Genomic DNA, 16,880 nt, shown 5'->3' with positions numbered 1-16,880 from the left:
GCAATGTGACTCATTGGGCAACCTATGTCAGTCTATACTGCCCCATCTTAATACACAGAGCAGTGAACTGGTCTTAAGTTCCTATTTTTAGTATCTGGTAAATTTCCCATGAGAACTAAGTACCCTCGACTCCCTACCGCGTGTCACACAGTGACATCATGCCCAGTGCAGTGTGTAATTCCTAGCCATAAGGGAGACATATTATTCTATTATGCACCCAGGTATTTCTTAGTCATGAAATAATCTTTATCCTCGACAAAGCTTTCCTTCATTACGTACTTACAAACTTTATTTGCAATGTAATTTGACAATCCCCTTTTTTCTCTTAATTATCTCTAAAGATAAGCTTGTTCTGCCTCAGACATAAAGCAGATACAGCATCTTCTGCCTGATCCCAACAATATCGTGAACAGAATAGGTATAATGGTCGTCTTTTGATACCCATGTTTGGATTTGTTCAATTTTATTTTGTCCACGAGATTAAATATTCTCTTCCCAAATTTCCATTTAGTTCAACTAGGGAAATTCGGCCAAGGCTGTAGTCAGCCTTGCAGGCTGGAGACATAACCCAGCCGTGTTACCTTCCAATTCCATTTATCACATCCATTCTGTTCTGTGTCAGTGTGGTTCTAAGAACAGTGATCTTCAAACAGAAAGGGAGCCTGGGTCCCCATCCCTGTAGGGGTCATAATAGTGAGTTCATCAAATAGTTCAGGCTCTCTCTGCGCTTCAGACACACGTTAGCGTTACACTTCTCCCTGGTGGCTGGGCGAGGTCATGCATTCTGGTCTGGTCACAGAAATGATATGTGTCACTTCTGGACCAGAGTATGTAACTGCTGGTGTTAGGCCCTCCAGAGCTGTCTTTCCCTCTATTATGGTGACCAGCAAAATTCCAGCTAGTCAACCTTAGCTCTGGAATGAGTATGGTAAGGAGCGAGAACGAAACTTTTGTAGTTTTAAGATGTGATTTGGGGGATCGTTGGTTGCCACCTCATAGCCTTTACTTGGAAAGGTGTACTGACTGATACAAGCCCTTTTGTCCCATGAGGTTGCTTTGCTCCAAATGAATTTATTCTCCTCCCTCCAGGGATCATTTCAACATATCATGTGGTATTGAGGGGTATGACTTTAAATTCTTTTTTAATTTTTTTAATGTTTACTTATTTTTGAGGGAGAGAGAGAGAGCATGTGCACATGAGTGGGGGAGGGGCAGAGAGAGAGGGAGACACAGAAGCAGGCTCCAGGATCTGAGCTGTCAGCACAGACAGCGACGCGTGGCTCAAACTCATGAACTGTGAGATCATGACCTGAGCTGAAATTGGACACTCAACTGACTGAGCCACCAAGGCGTCCCTGACATGTATGACTTTAAAGGAAAAAAAAAAGGCCTGTTACACTTCCCCCATGACATTGGGTGCCTTATATTTGCATAACTAAATGGGGCCATATCCTATTTTTGATCCTGAACAAGGAAGCGCTTCTACAAGGTGTTTGGTCACATCTACCTAGAGAGAAAAGCACCAGCAGTCACACCATCCCCCTTCACACTACCAGTGCCCTGCTTGAGTTGGTGGAGACAAAGCAAAGGTTAGAAACCATTGTTTAGATAGTGCAATGGCGCCATCTTGGATCACACACAAGGCATCCTGGAATTAATGCCTTGGTTTTGAGACTCACAAGTATTTAACGGGGACAATCTACTCCCTTCACCTGAAGTATCTTGTGTGTAGGGAGGAAAGCTGGGGAGTGGAATCCTCCGAGGAGCTCGGAAGGTGACAGAGAAGGGTGAGCAGGTCTCTCCCAGCATTTTGCACTTTGCAGCGCTAAAGAGTAGGGGAGAAAGAGTATTGGGCTGACCATTGCTGCCTCGTGCCTGGTTTTGATGGTGAGGATATCACAAACGCTAAGTGGGTAAAATGCTGATCTTCTTCCCTAAATATTTTAAGAAGGCAGAGTATCATGGTGGCCCAGAGCATGAGGTCTGGACTATTGACTTGTAAATCCCAGCTCTACCTTTTAGTGACTATGTGACTTAGGGCAAGCTAGGATTAAGTATGACGATGAAATGAATCTGCATCTATAAAGCCCTAGGAATGCCTGGCACCTAGTGAGCACAACCTTGAAGTGTTGATGAGTTGATGATTTTCTACCTTTCAAATGCCCCAGCCACTGGCATCCTGTCAGGTACAAGGTTGATCCATTTGCGATCTCTGCCCTCAGGGGAAATAAAAAGGGGGAGGGTTTCTAACTGAGGACTTTATAAGCATTTGGACTAAGGGAGGACTTTCTAGGCTCTTCAATCCTGAAGATTCAGGTTAGGCAAGACAGCCGGCTCCCTGATTGTCCCCTACTTTGAGCTAAAGCTGGCACTACAGGCCGGCTTCTTCTCCCCGGGCCTGGTGCTTGGGTGAAGAGGTGTTTAACCTTTTTTTTTTTTTCTGAATCTGAATGTTTTAGGGATTGTTCGGTTTTGTTTTCAGGCTTTCGTTGGCAGCTGCGAAGTAAATCCTTTTCAGCAGGAGTGAGCGTGGCTGTACTCAAACCACCCTGCATCTCTTGGCCAGTGTGCAGGCACCCTGGGTGGCCTCAGTAGTAGCCACTACTCACTGTGGGAGAGACTTGGAACAAGAACTTGGCCCCAGTGCTGGTTCCTCTGTTCTGGCTCGGCTGGCTCAACGCTGAGTCTGCCCAGTGGCCGCGTCTGGGTTGGGGATAACAGGGAGGAGCTACTTCATGTCAAGCTTGTCCTAGTTCAGCCCGGCCCCAGGCTCAGTGCCCAAGTGATCCCAGGCCAAGTGGAAGATCAGAGGGAGCCTTGAGGCACCAGTTCCGTCCTCCTCTGTTTGAAAAGTTGAAAACATCGTGATCTTGGCTTCAAACTGTGGTTTTCTCACTTACCTAATCTTGGGCATACTGTTTACACTCTCTGAACCACGTTTTTCTCATGTGTAAAATGGACGGATATCAATACTTACCTCAAACGAATTTGTTTTAAGGACAGGCCTCCGTAACGTGTTTGACACAGGAGGCGCCCGAGAAATGTCGGCTAGCAATTACCTGCACTCCCGCCTTTGCAAAAGCATCCCGCCAATGCTCATTTCTGCTCACATTACTTCGCTTGTCTCTCGTCTCGAAGTGTCTCTTTTTTCTCCACTGCACATACACAAGTCTTGTTCGTTATTGATGTCCATTTCCGAGCAGGAAGGGGGAAGGGCCCGTCCTGGAACCACTTGGATCAAATCTGTGTTAGTTTACCAGGGCTGCCGTAACAAACTACCACAAACTGGGTGGCTTAAGCGAGAGGAACTGATTGTCTCACAGTTCTGGAGGCCAGATGTCTGAGATCAAGGCCTTGGCATGGTGGTTCCTTCCGGCGGCTGCGAGGGAGAATCTGTTCCATGCCTCTCTCCCAGCTTCTGGTGGTTCGCTGGCAATCTTTGGCCTTCCTCGGATCGTGGAAGCAGCTCCCGTCTCTGCCTTCATTTTCACATGGCGTTTCACATGGTGTTCTCCCAGGAGGCATGTTTCTGTGTCCAAATTTCCCCCTTATATAAGGACATCAGTCATGTTGCATCAGGGCCTGGCCTAATGACTTCATCTTAACGACATCCCTATTTCCAAATAAGGTCACCTTCACAGGTATTAGAGATTCAGACATATGAACTGGGCAGGGGGTGGGGACACAACTGGACCCCTACAGGGTCTAGTTCTAAACCCTGGGATTCCTCCTCAGGATTCCCAGTCTCTGTGAACCAGGGACCCCATCTGCTCTCATTTCCTGGGCCTGCCCTATCCCTCTATCCCTGCTGACTTCCTTCCTTCTTTGCTGTCCTCTAAGACAGACTCACAGGACAGGCTTCCCATGTAATTGACTACTGAGAAACAGATGGCTGTTAACAAATCAGGAAAGATCTGAGCTCCTGGGGCAGCTGGGGATCCTCATAGAAGCATACTAGACCCCTGGATTCTTGATGTTCAGGCTCCCTTCCCTTGGGAGGAAGTAATATATAGGGGGAGTAGAATAACGTCTATGGCGGGTGGTATAGGTAGGAACTGGCCACCTTGAAACTTTCCTCCAACCCTGAGATTCTTTTAGAAGGGAGAGTCCAGGGTCTCAAACCCAAATATCTATAGGGAGGGTTCGGTGAATTCTGTAGAGGAACCAAGTCTGACATGTAGAAAATGAGCAGAGATGGCTGAGGTACCAATGTTGCTATGTGGAAAAGCAATTTTCAGAAGAATCTGATTTTTTGAAGAAGCTGGAAATCTGGATTTTTTTTTTTTATTGTGATAAAATATATGTAATATAAAGTGTTACCATTTCAGCCATTTTAAGTATCCAACTCAGTGGCATTAGGTACATTCACAATGTTACACACTCATCATCACTGTCCATGGAAATCTAGATTTTTATATCAAATGTTTTGATTTTTAACTTTGGCATGTAAGTCATATAAAAATAAACCTTTTGTGTTGGCACGTTGCCAATTTGGAACTCCTAGGCCCAGGAAGTGATTATTTGCTATTTTGGCCCTGGGATGGTAAAGGTGTCATGAATGGTGGGCAAGACAGGCCCCAAACCCTGGAGCCCCGAGGCAAAGCCTGGCAGGGGTGACCGTTCAGAGGAGCGGCCCCCCACAGGAGCAGCTGCCAAGTTCACGGGCCAGTACTTAGCACAGGTGTTATATAGAAGACATTTTTGTCTGAACTAAGGAAGCACTGAGGTTTCTTGTGTAGAGTGGAGGAAGGGAGTCTCTGAAGGGACCGACTTCGGGTTTTTCCCCACGCTGGCAAGTTGAAGCTGGAATGGATTGAATCCGATTGATCAAATGTGACTTTTCTTGCCTTCCTAGAGGCCTGGAGTGGTTTGTAGCCATATTGGGTGTGATGTCTACGGGCATTCACACTCGGTTCCTTGTCTACAGCTCCTGACTCCCCGAGCCCCCTTCCTGCTCCCAAGGTGGTCCCAGGCGGCCCTTTGAACCTCTGTCCTCCGTGTTTATTTCCGAGAATGGGGCTTATCAAAAATCCCCTTCTCTTTGTGCCCCGCCTAGAGAAAAGACTCTGAAGCCTCATCCCCTGATGCAATCAAGAGGCGTGGGAAGCTGAGGTGTGGGGCATTGCCCACAGACGCTCAGTCCAAAGGCCCAGTCTGGGCAGTGGCCAAGTGTCCCTCCCAGAGGGTCTCAGGGGATAAAGGGGGAACCCAGCATTACAACTGAGGCAGACCAGGTTTAGGACCAGGACTGTAGCAGCAAGCAGCAGGTCAGAGTAAAGGAGCATGGAGGCTCCAGGAGGAGGATGGGCATCCGGAGCCCAAGCCTCGTGAGCTGAGAAGGATGGAATTGGAACAGTTCTGGGTTTCTCTCCAGTGGGTCCGTGTCCCCTTGGCATCTCGGATACCTTACCTTCTTAACATGCTGGTGCTGAGCCCCGTCTTTTCCATAAAGTGTTCCTAGGAGCCTCTGCGCTCCCCGCCACCTTCTCTCCTTCCCGAGTGTCCACTCTCCCAAGCTCCTCAGCCCCTGGCTAAACCCTGTCCTGTCCTGACCTGTCCATGACCCATCACCTTCTCTGGGCAGCTTCGGTGTCTGATGCAATGTTTATCTCACTCCCTGGGCAGAGCTTTGAGCTGGACGTATTTGGTATTGAGTCAACCCCACCGAGTTACCCAGGACTCTCCTTCAACTCACCTACTTGAAGTGAGGGGTTTATCGTCGTCACAAATGACCCACCATGACTTCTCTGGACCACAGGCTTCCAAGAACATTCTCAGGCCAGACAAGAAAAGGAAGAGAGGAAAGGAAAAGAGACAGGGGAAAACAGGAAACAAAACCCTGGGTTCCAGGGAAATCTCACTAGCCTAAAATCTCCACGGTAGCTGGGAGGCTGACTCCGCCATTGGCTGGGATCTTGTCCAAGGGTGTCTTACATTCATGGAGCACAAATTGAGGGTGATGTGATGTTATCTGTATGGCTGAAGTAGCCTTTTTTCTGGCTTTGGATCTGGCACTTCCAATCCTTACCCTCAGTGACCTCTGTCTTCGTGGGCTCGTTCTTGGGCAGGAGAACTTTGCACACAGCCTGCTCTCAGGGGAGTCCACTGGAAACTAGCCACCCACATAACGTCTTGCTTTTAGGATCTGGTGGGACATGTGTGTGTGTATAAGAGAGAGACACTGAAATACATTACATGGGGAGGAAAACACTGAAATTTTTAAATGTTTATTTATTTATTTGGGAGAGAGAGAGAGAACGTACACACACGAGCAGGGGAGGGGCAGAGAGAGGGAGAGAGAATCCCAAGCAGGCTTTGTGCTGTCAGCGCAGAGCCCCACGTGGCATTCAGTCTTATGAACCATGAGATCATGACCTGTGCCGATAACAGATAAATCCAGAAGCCCAAGTGGCTTCTGCCCCACAGGCATTCCTGCTCCCTCAGAACAGTGATGCAGGAACCCAGGCTCATTCCATCTGGTGGCCCCCGCGGCCTCAACAAGATCACCAGGGGCTTGTCCCCATGCCAGCCGGCCAGAGGGGGAGAGCAGGGAAGACTGGGAGGGGTTTAAGGCCTGTCTCATTGCCTAGGGCTGCCATAACAAACCACCCCAACCTAGGGGCTTAAAATATCAAGAACGTATTCTCCCACAGTTCTGGGGAGCACACGTCCGAAATCAAGGTGTCAGCAGAGTTGATTCCTTCTGGAGGCTCTGAGGGAGAACCTGTTCCATGCCTCCCTCCCAGTTTCGGGTGGCTGCTGGCAATCCTGGGCATTCCTCGGCTTATACCTGTATCACTCCATTCTCTGCCTCCGTTCCCATGAACTGCTCCCCTATGTGTCTCTCTGTGACTTCTCCTTTGTTGTCTTATATGGACACTTGTTGTTGGATTTAAGGTCCACGGTAATCCAGGATAATCTTATGGACCATTCTGCCAAATAAGGTCACAGGGACATAAAAAGAAATATATATTTGGCCTCTGCCCCTCAGTACCTAACACAGAGCTCCTAAAACCCTTATAATCTGAGTCATAAAGATGCTAGGACATGGGAATGCAAGCTGGTGCAACCACTCTGGAAAACAGTATGGAGGTTCCTCAAAAAACTAAAAATAGAACTACCCTAGGACCCAGGCATTGCACTACTAGGCATTTATCCACGGGATACAGGTGTGCTGTTTCGAAGGGACACATGCACCCCCATGTTTATAGCAGCACTATCGGCAATAGCCAAAGGATGGAAAGAGCCCAAATGTCCATCGACGGATGAATGGGTAAAGAAGATGTGGTATACACACACACACACACACACACACACACACACACACACACACACTGGAGTATTACTCGGCAATCAAAAAGAATGAAATCTTGCCATTTGCAGCTACGTGGCTGGGACTGGAGGGTATTACGCTAAGTGAAATTAGTCAGAGAAAGACAAAATCATACGACTTCACTCATATGAGGACTTTAAGAGACAAAGCAGATGAACATAAGGGAAGGGAAACAAAAATAATATAAAAACAGGAAGAGGGACAAAACAGAAGAGACTCATAATTATGGAGAACAAACTGAGGGTTACTGGAGGGGTGGTGGGAGGGAGGATGGGCTAACTGGGTAAGGGGCCCTAAGGAATCTACTCCTGAAATCATTGGTGCACTATATGCTAACTAATTTGGATGTAAATTTTAAAAAATAAAAAATTAAGTTAAATAAATAAATAAATAAATTAATTAATTAAATAAAAATGTTTCCTTTAAAAAAAAATGGTGCTAGGACATCTTTTGTTCTAATATTCAGTCTTTGACCCTAGTTCCTGACAGAGCTCCTAAGTCCCTAGGGGTTTCCTGGGTGACAGGAGCATCTTTTGTTCTAATGAGGTGACTCTTGGTGAGCTCCTGGATAGCTTCAGGATGAGGGCTGGTCACCCGAAAGACCAAGCCATGGTTAGAAGCTTGGAACTTTTAGACCCACCCCCATCCTCCAGGGAGCCGAGAGGGGCTGGAGATGAGTTAATCATACATCATGCCTACGTGATGAGCCTCCATAACAATCCCTCAACTATGGGCTTTGGAGAGTTTCCAGGTGGGTGGACTTTCCATGGGCTGGGAAGGTACTGTGCTCCCCCTCCAAGGGGGCAGAAGGTCCTGTAGTCGGGACCCTCCTGGACTTCGCCCCCTGTACCTCTTCATCTAGCTGTTCATCTGTATCCTTTATTATATCCTTTGTAATAAACCAGTAAATATAAGTGAGTATTTCCCTGAGTTCTGTGAGCTGTTCTAACAAATTCTCAACCTGAGGAGAGGATTGTGAGATTCCCCCAATGTATAGGTACATCTGATTGGTCAGAAGTACAGGTGACAACATAGGACTTGAGCTTAGTGTCTGAAGTAGGGACAGTCATGTAGGATTGAGCCCTTAACCTGTGGGGTCTGTGCTAACTCCAGGTAGTTAGCGTCCCAATTGAGTTAACTTGGGGGATAGCCAATTGGTGTCCACTGAGAAGTGGAGAATTGTTTGGTATGAGGGAACTCCCCTCCCCAATGTTTGGGGTCCAAAGTATTCTGTAGGTAACAGAAAAAGTCTTTCTTTTGGTCACATCGGAGGTTCTGGGTAGACATGAATTTCGGGGGAGACACTGCATCCCACACTACAGAGCACACCTGGATATGTTTCACCTCTTGTGCTCACTTTCCACTGGCCAGAAATTAGTCACATGGATGTACCTAATTATGAGAGACACTGGAAACTGTAATTGATCTGTGCCCAGAACAACTAGGAAACTGGTTTAGGGAACAGAGGGGAGGGTCCTTGTCCAGGACCAGAAAGCCTAGGCTCCCAGGGGAAGGAATGACTCTCCCTTAGGCAGAACCAGTTAGATTCTGACATCTCTCTTATCTAGTCCCCTTGCCTGTGGCAAACACTGGCTGATCTGCCATCAGACATTTTCTCCTTGATTCGCAAGTTTCAAGGTCTGTTCCAGGTGCTTGTATGAGCTAACAGAGCTGGTTTCACAGCTTGTCCTTCAGGTGAAATCCTTCAAGGCCCTCGCGTCCTAGATTACCTGGGCCCATTGCAAATTCTTCCCCACCCTCCTAGGCAGTCTCTCCCTCCTCTTGTTATACCTCTTGTCAGGGGAAAATACTTATTCCTCATTGCAGTCGCTTCCTTCCATGGGAGAGCGTTCCCTCGGCCTAGGCACTCCTGGTAACCTTCTATCACTTACTGGCTGGAGGGAGACAAGACAAACCAGGTTGGTAATTTTGGAAGGTAGAACCCAGACTTTTCCTGTTTCCTTTTTCTTGGGTGCTAGTTTCTAATAAGGACTGCAAGTTATGTTCCGGTCCTCTAGCCTGCCTGGTTTGGGGCTTCAGAATTAGGAAGCTGATTTGCCTGCAGACATAACCCAGATTTTTCAATATCAGCTTAACAAAGGTGATATTTTTGACCCTAAACACCTTATTCTTTTTGTTGTATTTCTCATTTGGTTTAGCATCAGGCTGGGAAGAGGGGTCTGTTGATTGAGACTTGATATCTCTATTACAGTCTTTTTAACTGCATACTACTTAGTTGAATACACATTTATTTTTAAAGGCCTTGGATAGTGCCTGACACATTCGGTGTTTGTGTTTGTTGAGTGAATGAATGAAAACTGGGAAAATGATAAACACTACAAAGAAATATCACCGCTAAAAAAAAACACCCCAGAGAACTGCAAAAATGGGACATTAAAAATTCCTAGTTTTCTGGAGCATAATTTGGCAACATTTATCAAGAGCCCGGGAAATGTTTATACTTTAAATTCAGGAATTCCAGTTCTAGAATTTAACCAATGGAAATGGATAGATATGTAGAAAGCTGTGTCTAGGGATGTCAGCCCCAACATTTTTTAAAATGGCAAATGTTGAGCAGCACCTGGGTGGCTCAGTCTGTTAAGTGACCTACTCTTGATTTTGGCTCAGGGCATGATCTCACAGTTCGTGAGTTCCAGCCCTGCATCAGGCTCTCCACTGATTCTCTGTCTCTGTCCCTCCCACACTCCCTCTTTCCCTCTCAAAAATAAATAGATAAACTTAAAAAAAATTAAAATAAAATGGCAAATGTTGAAACTATATATTAATACATATATAATATATATATATGAATTCCTTTTTTTTTTTTTTTCTTAAAAGAGCCATACTTAGTTTTTGTTGCTTGTAACAAAGACGTGTATGGGGTGTTTTTTTTGTTTGTTTTTTGGGGGTTTTTTTTTGGTTAAATTAGGCAGGGATCTTTGTTACAAACAACAAAATCCAAATCTGGCTCTTTTAAGCAAAAAAACAAAAAAAGCAAAAAAACCCAGGAATTTATTAAAGGGCAGTGGATAGCTCACAGAATCTCTAGGAAAAGCAGGAAATCAGACATGGAGGGTGTCAGAAAAAACAGTCGGAATAAGCCACAGTATGTCTAATGAAGATGCTCTGCTGACATTCCTGGGCACAAACACTGCAGCTAATGCTGTCAGCACCACAGCTGCTAAATGACAGGGTTCTGGAAGCTTCTGGAACCTGTTGGAGCTGTCACCCTGCCTCACCTTTACCTGACTGCAGGCCTGTGATCCCTCTGCTTCTTCATACTCCAGTTTCTGGTGCAAATTCATCTCATTGGCATGGCCTAGGATACGTGACCACATTCTTGCTGCAAGGTAGCCTGGAAAAGTATTATTTCCAACTTCCCTTGTGGGAGGCAGGTTCTGTCTCACTGGGAGGGGAGTCTCTAAACATAGGAAAGGGTTCAGATACAAAGTCTACTAAGTACTAAGTACCACAAGAATGATGAACATCCATTACAGTGTTCCCTAAGGATTAGTAAGTACACTGTGGCACAAACAATTCCATTCCATGGGAGTCTTTACAAAAAAATCATGCTTTGGAAGAAAATATAATGACCCAAGGAAGTATCATGATCTTTAAGTAAAAAAAGCAAAAAAAACCTTGAGTTATAAAATAGTGTGATCCAGGGGCACCTGGGTGGCTCAGTCGGTTAAATGTCCAACTTTGGCTCAGGTATGATCTCACGGTTCGTGAGTTCAAGCCCCACGTCAGGCTCTGTGCTGACAGCTCAGAGCCTGGAGCCTGCTTCGAATTCTGTGTCTCTCTCTCTCTGTGTCCCTCCTCCACTCCATCTCTCCCTCTCTCTCTCTCTCTCTCAAAAATAAACATTAAAAAAAATTTTTTTAGTTAAAAAAATAAAATAGTGTGATCCCAAATACGTTATTCAAAATTCAACAGACATAAAAACGGAACTATATACAGCAGAATGTTTAATAGAGGGAGTCTGGGTGGAGGGAGCTTTGTGAGTTTTTTCTATTTTATACCTTTCCGGGATTTCCAAATTTTCTGAATGAGCACGCATTTTTATAATTAGCAAACAAGTAATGCAAAGATTTTCAAGAGACTAGAACTGAGCAAAACAGAAACAGTAGGTGAAACATCTTAGTAACAAGCCCTTGAGGAGCACACTAGCCCTTCACTTGGAAAAAAATGACAGCAGACTTTCATCAAAACCTCAGACACACCAGCATCTGTAAGTCTGCAAGACCTTAGGAGACACAGTCTTTTCTTTTCTTTTTAAAAAAATGTTTTTTTTAACATTTATTTATTATTAAGAGACAGAGAGAGACAAAGCATGAGAAGGGGAGGGGCAGAGAGAGGGGGAGACACAGAACCCGAAGCAGGCTCCGGGCTCTGAGCCGTCAGCACAGAGACTGCAGGGCTCAAACTCACAGACCATGAGATCATGGCCTAAGCTGAAGTTGGACGCTTAACCACCTGAACCACCCAGGCGCCAGTTATTTTTCTTTTAATGTTTATTTTTAAGAGGCGGGGAGGGGCAGAGAGAGAGGGAGACACAGAATCCCAAGCAGGCTCCAGGCTCTGAGCTGTCGGCACAGAGCCTGACATGGGGCTTGAACTCATGACCTGTGAGATCATGTCCTGAGCCGAAGTCCCACACGGACTGAGCCACCCAGACGCCCCCACGGTCTTCATTGTCTGTAACACTCAACTAGTCAATTTCCCCCAGAGGAGGACGTAGGCGGAGGCCTGCTGGCCTGGAGGCACCCTTCTGCGCCTACCCCAGGAAACACAGTAAATATACATAAATACCACAGGTGGCTTCTTTGGGGGGTGCGGCGCTGGCTCTGGACCCGAGGTCTGACTGTGGGAAGGGTGTTGATACCCAAGTGGGGCGCAGGTGGAAATAAATTGATGGCTCCACTGTAAGCCCCAAGACATTTTTCAACTAGGGAGCCTTTGTGAGAAAGAGAAGGTCAGGCTTTCAGGAGTTTGAGAGACAGGAGAAAAAAAAAAAGTGACAATTAATGGTGGTGAAAAAGACAAAAAAACCCAAACAGCTACAAGCAAAAGTGGGACAAAATTCAAAATTAGCCTAAGAATATACAGCCAAAAGTTACTGGTATTGAAGAGAAGGAAGAAAGAAACCAACACTTTTTGGGCGTTGCCAAAGTACCCGAGAGTGGGCTAAGGGCTTTAGGGTATATTTATCTTCCTTTGGTGGGTTAATCACTCTGACAGGGCCTCCAATGTAGCTTGAGCCAAGGGCTTGAGGGTTGCAGGCACAATTTTCCTTTCGAAGGGCTTTCAAATTCTCACCAGTAAAATCACTCATTTTTGTCAAACCACATAAACCAGTGAGATCTCCATGAAGTGTGTTAAAAGGCCTCTTGCTATGTTTGCTTCAGTTGGAGGTGCGGATTCAAATGCAGATTTCTAGGGGAACTGAACCTGCTTAATGCTCAGAGGAGAGTCTGGAGAGCTGCATAGACACTCCCCAGGGAGTTCATCATAGCCATGTTGGAGAAGCAGGTGGCCAGCTGCCTCCCCAGGTCTGCTGGCTGAGCTCTGAGCAAACACTCAGACCTTAGTCCCCACGCTGGCTCTGCCACTCAGCAGGTCTGTGACCCTGAGCTCTTGGCTCCACCTCTTTGTACTGTCAGATACCCACCCACCCCCACCTCCCCCACCCCGGTACTTCCTGGAGGACAAACTGAGATAATAGAAATAACAGAAACGAAAGCGTGCTGAAAGCTGACAGTGCTCTGCAAAATGAGGCAGCGTGACCACATCAGATAATTTCATCAACTTAGAAAGTTCAGAACTCAGTGTTCTGGGGGAGAGCAAATGGGGCGGGGTGGGGGGGGGGGTGCTGTACTGCTTTAACAAACTAGACCTGGTCCAGGAAGGACAAACTTCACTCTAGGGAAGGCTGGAGGGCGGCTCTGTGTGGTTTCATGGGGTTAAACCGCCGAGAGTTCCTGCGGCCTCTCTTCAGGCTGACCCCAGCACCACCCTCTAGGCTCAGGGTGGTGTGGCTGTCTCCAAGTCTGAGGTCGGTTCCTGTTCTGTCAAATTCCAATCCTGAGAGCCCGACTTGGTTGGTCTGGCAGTTTGTTGGAGACAGAAGCGTCTGACTGCAGGGTGGCCTTGCTGGGCCCTGGGCCAGGGCTGGGGCTGCTCAGACGTGGCTGAGCCACAGGGCAGGGCAAAGGAAGGCAAGAGGGGCAGAGATGCCAGTCCCCAAGCAAGGGTCCAGGAGGCCTTGCCCTGGCCTAGGCAGGCCTGAGCCCACCAGGAGACCCTTCCGTGAGCTGACCCCCACCCCAAATGGTGGTGACATAGCTCCCGGCGTTCATTCAACCGTCTGCTAAATACTTGCCGATCACTCACCAGTCACAGACCCTGTGCCAGGTTCCAAGAAAACCACAGTGGACAATACACCACTCCTGTTTTCAAACTGCTTACAGTTTAGTGGTTCTTACCCTTGAGTTTGGATCTAAATCCCTAGAGACCTTGTTCAAAGGGCTGATTCCTGAGCCCCAGCCCCAAGATTCTGACTTAGCAAGGCTGGAAGGGGCACCAAGCATCTCACGTGATTATCCTGGGGAGGGCGGGGTGTGTGTGTCTTCTCATCAGGTTTGGAGACACGCTGCTATAGCCCAAAACTTTGGGGAAGAACGAGGTGAAATGCAGCCTGGAGAATGTTGCCTGTTCCATGGGGACTACCCATAGGTAGCTTTAGACAGGGAAGGAGAGGGTGCACACCGGTGAACAAGGCTGATGTTGGGAGTTGGGGAAGCACTTTCTCTGCATTGGGTTACCCACCTTCCATCAGTCAAGCCCCCTTGCCAGCCAGCCTCCTTCTTCCTTGGATTTTCAGCACCCTATGAGGTAAGATGTTTTGCCTGGCTGGAAGCTCATTTGGGCTGGATTCTCCTGTGCTCTGTAATTGTCTGTAGCTGGCCTGGCTGGTGCCTTTTGGGTTTTTTTCTGGATACCTCGCCCCTTGATTATTTTCCATCCTGGTTTTCTGGCAAACTGTGAGCCTGGGTAACTTTGTACTTCTCATGCATTCTAGAATCTTAAACGCTATCTCTCTGTTCAGACTCAGAAAGCTACTGTAATTAACCCTACTCACCCTCAAATCCATTTTAATACAGAATCTGGATTAGGAGGCCTAGTAAATGCACAGTGGAATCAGGACTCTATTCTCTGACCACCACCTGCCCACCCCCTGCTGCAAGTTTTAAAAAAGTTATTATCAAAACTAGAACACTTCTTTAAAAGGAAAATAACCAGATTTAAGAAAAATGTTAGTCTGGAGGAAAGCCGATTGGGGTCTTGAATCTTGTGTCCAAAATACATTTGTGTAAGAATTTTGTTGTGTCTGGGGCAAGCATCTCCAGTTGAGGGTCTCTCAATTCTACTTATTTTTAAGAGTTTTTCTAGTGCTTAATAAAGGGAGGGGGGCAGTCTCTGGAAAGGTTCTAGAAAGTAAAATGAAAGAAAAGAATGAAAACGCAAAAAGCGAAGCTTCCATATTCTAGAAAGGTTTAGACGGTTTGTTGCACCATGGGGAAAATAGCACCAATGCTGACTGCAGTGATTTGGAAAGGATGGAAAACAAACCAGAGTGGTTCTCTGCCTGGGCTCCCCTCAGGCTCCACTACTTGCAACATGGCAAGCTTCCCAATTTCTGAAAAACTCCGTTTCCTGACTGGCAAGATGAGGATACGAGGACCAACTTGTAGGTTAAGTAAGATAATTTGTGTAGAGTTTAGCAGTACAGTGCCTGACACTGGGATGTAATAAAATAAATGCCTACCGTCCCCATCCCCATCCTCCTCACCATTGCCTTCCTCCTCACCATCGCCTTTCTCATCATCATCTACCTCACCATCAGCCTCCTTATCACCATCATCCTCACCATCACCTTCCTTATCACCATTAGCATCATCTCTCGGTGTTAGAGTCCACTAGGTTGCTTTCTGTAGTAAAATGTGGCCACTTTAAGGAATACAGTTTTCTCTCATCCTTAAGGTAGTAGCCCCTTTAGTTCCGTCATTTAGCTAAGCTTTTTGGGGACTTTTTCCCAAAGTGACACTTATTGAATAGTGTAATGCCAGGTTCTGAACTTTACATGCCACTTCTCTTTCAATTCTCTCAACACCCCTGCGTGGTGAAGTTCCTCTATTGTTAACATGAGTGTGGATGAGGAAATTCAATCAGAGAGGATAAGGAACTTGTCAAGGTCGCACAGCTGTTACGGGGCAAACTAGCTCTTTCATTTGAGTCTACGTGTACCATTATCATTGAGGAAACACTTTACCACTATGAACTCTGGTCTTTGTCTATATAGAAAAATAGAGGATCGCTGATAAGAGCAATTTATGAATGATCAATAAGTTATTCAGAAATTGAAATTATCCACTTCATCTTGAAAATGCAGGATAGTTATGAGATTTAAATGAGAAAGCACATTTTTATAAAGCATCTAGCATATTATAGTCATTTAAGAAATGTCAAAGTCCTCCTGTTTATACCTTAGTATACTGTCCCATCATCAATCACCCCAAAGGACCTACCAAGGGGCATGCAGAGTAAGTGCTCAATGCTTTCTTCTTACTTGAATGAACTTGAGCTTCTTGAGGGGTCTTGTAACTGAGAAAGTGTCCTCCAATTTCTTGGTTGCCTGGCTTGTCCCACAGAATAACCTTGAGCTGGCAGGGCCCTAGGCACAGATGGTCCCCTCTATTCCGCGAGGTCTCTTATCAGAAGACTGCAGGAGAAAAATGAGGAGTGACAAGGAATATTTGGAGAGTTGAGCAGGGGTTGGAAGAGGGAAGAGATTAGAGGGACAGAGGGAAAAACTCAAGGAAAAATCGAGGGGAGATGAGGGCATTGACCTGAAAAGCAGGGTGCCCTCCCCTCTTTCTGCTAATGCATGCTTCAAGGCACTCTGGGACTCCTTCACTTCATGCTGTCAGTTGGGACCCTGTCCATGGCAGACTTCCTTCCATCTACCTTCTGTCTGTCCCACTGGCTTCACTCTTCAGGTCCTAGTTATAGGCTAGAACTCGAGTAGCCTGCCTGCTGTGATATTTAGGACAAAGGCTAGGTGGCTGCAACAGGGGACTGAAGTTTACTTTCCTCACGGAACAGTTCTGGCCGACACTCCGGGGTTGGCGTGGGGGGCTTGATCGTGTCAGAGACCCAGGCTCCCCCCCATCCTGCCCTGCAGGCTCCTCCAGAATGCTGCCTTCCCTGCACAAACATGGCTCAGCCCCAATCCACAGCCCACGAGAAGGAGAGACGAAAGGGAAGCACGAGGTCCTCGCTTCGTAAGCACATGATCTGAAAGTTGCACATGCTATGCCCTCGGCAGCCTGTTAACCACAGGGATTTGGTGTTAGTTTGCTGAGGCTGTCATAGGCTGGGGGGCTTAGACCGTGGAAGTTTCTTTTCTCTCACTTCTGGGGTCTGGAAGTCCAAGATCAAGGTGTCGGCATGTTTGGGTTCTCCTGAGGCCTCTGTCCTTGGCTTG

The sequence above is a fragment of the Panthera onca genome, chromosome F2, assembly GCF_046562875.1.
Source record: "Panthera onca isolate mPanOnc1 chromosome F2, mPanOnc1 haplotype 2, whole genome shotgun sequence".
In the NCBI taxonomy this organism is placed as follows: Eukaryota; Metazoa; Chordata; class Mammalia; order Carnivora; family Felidae; genus Panthera; species Panthera onca.
Note: the sequence above shows the minus strand (reverse complement) of the source record.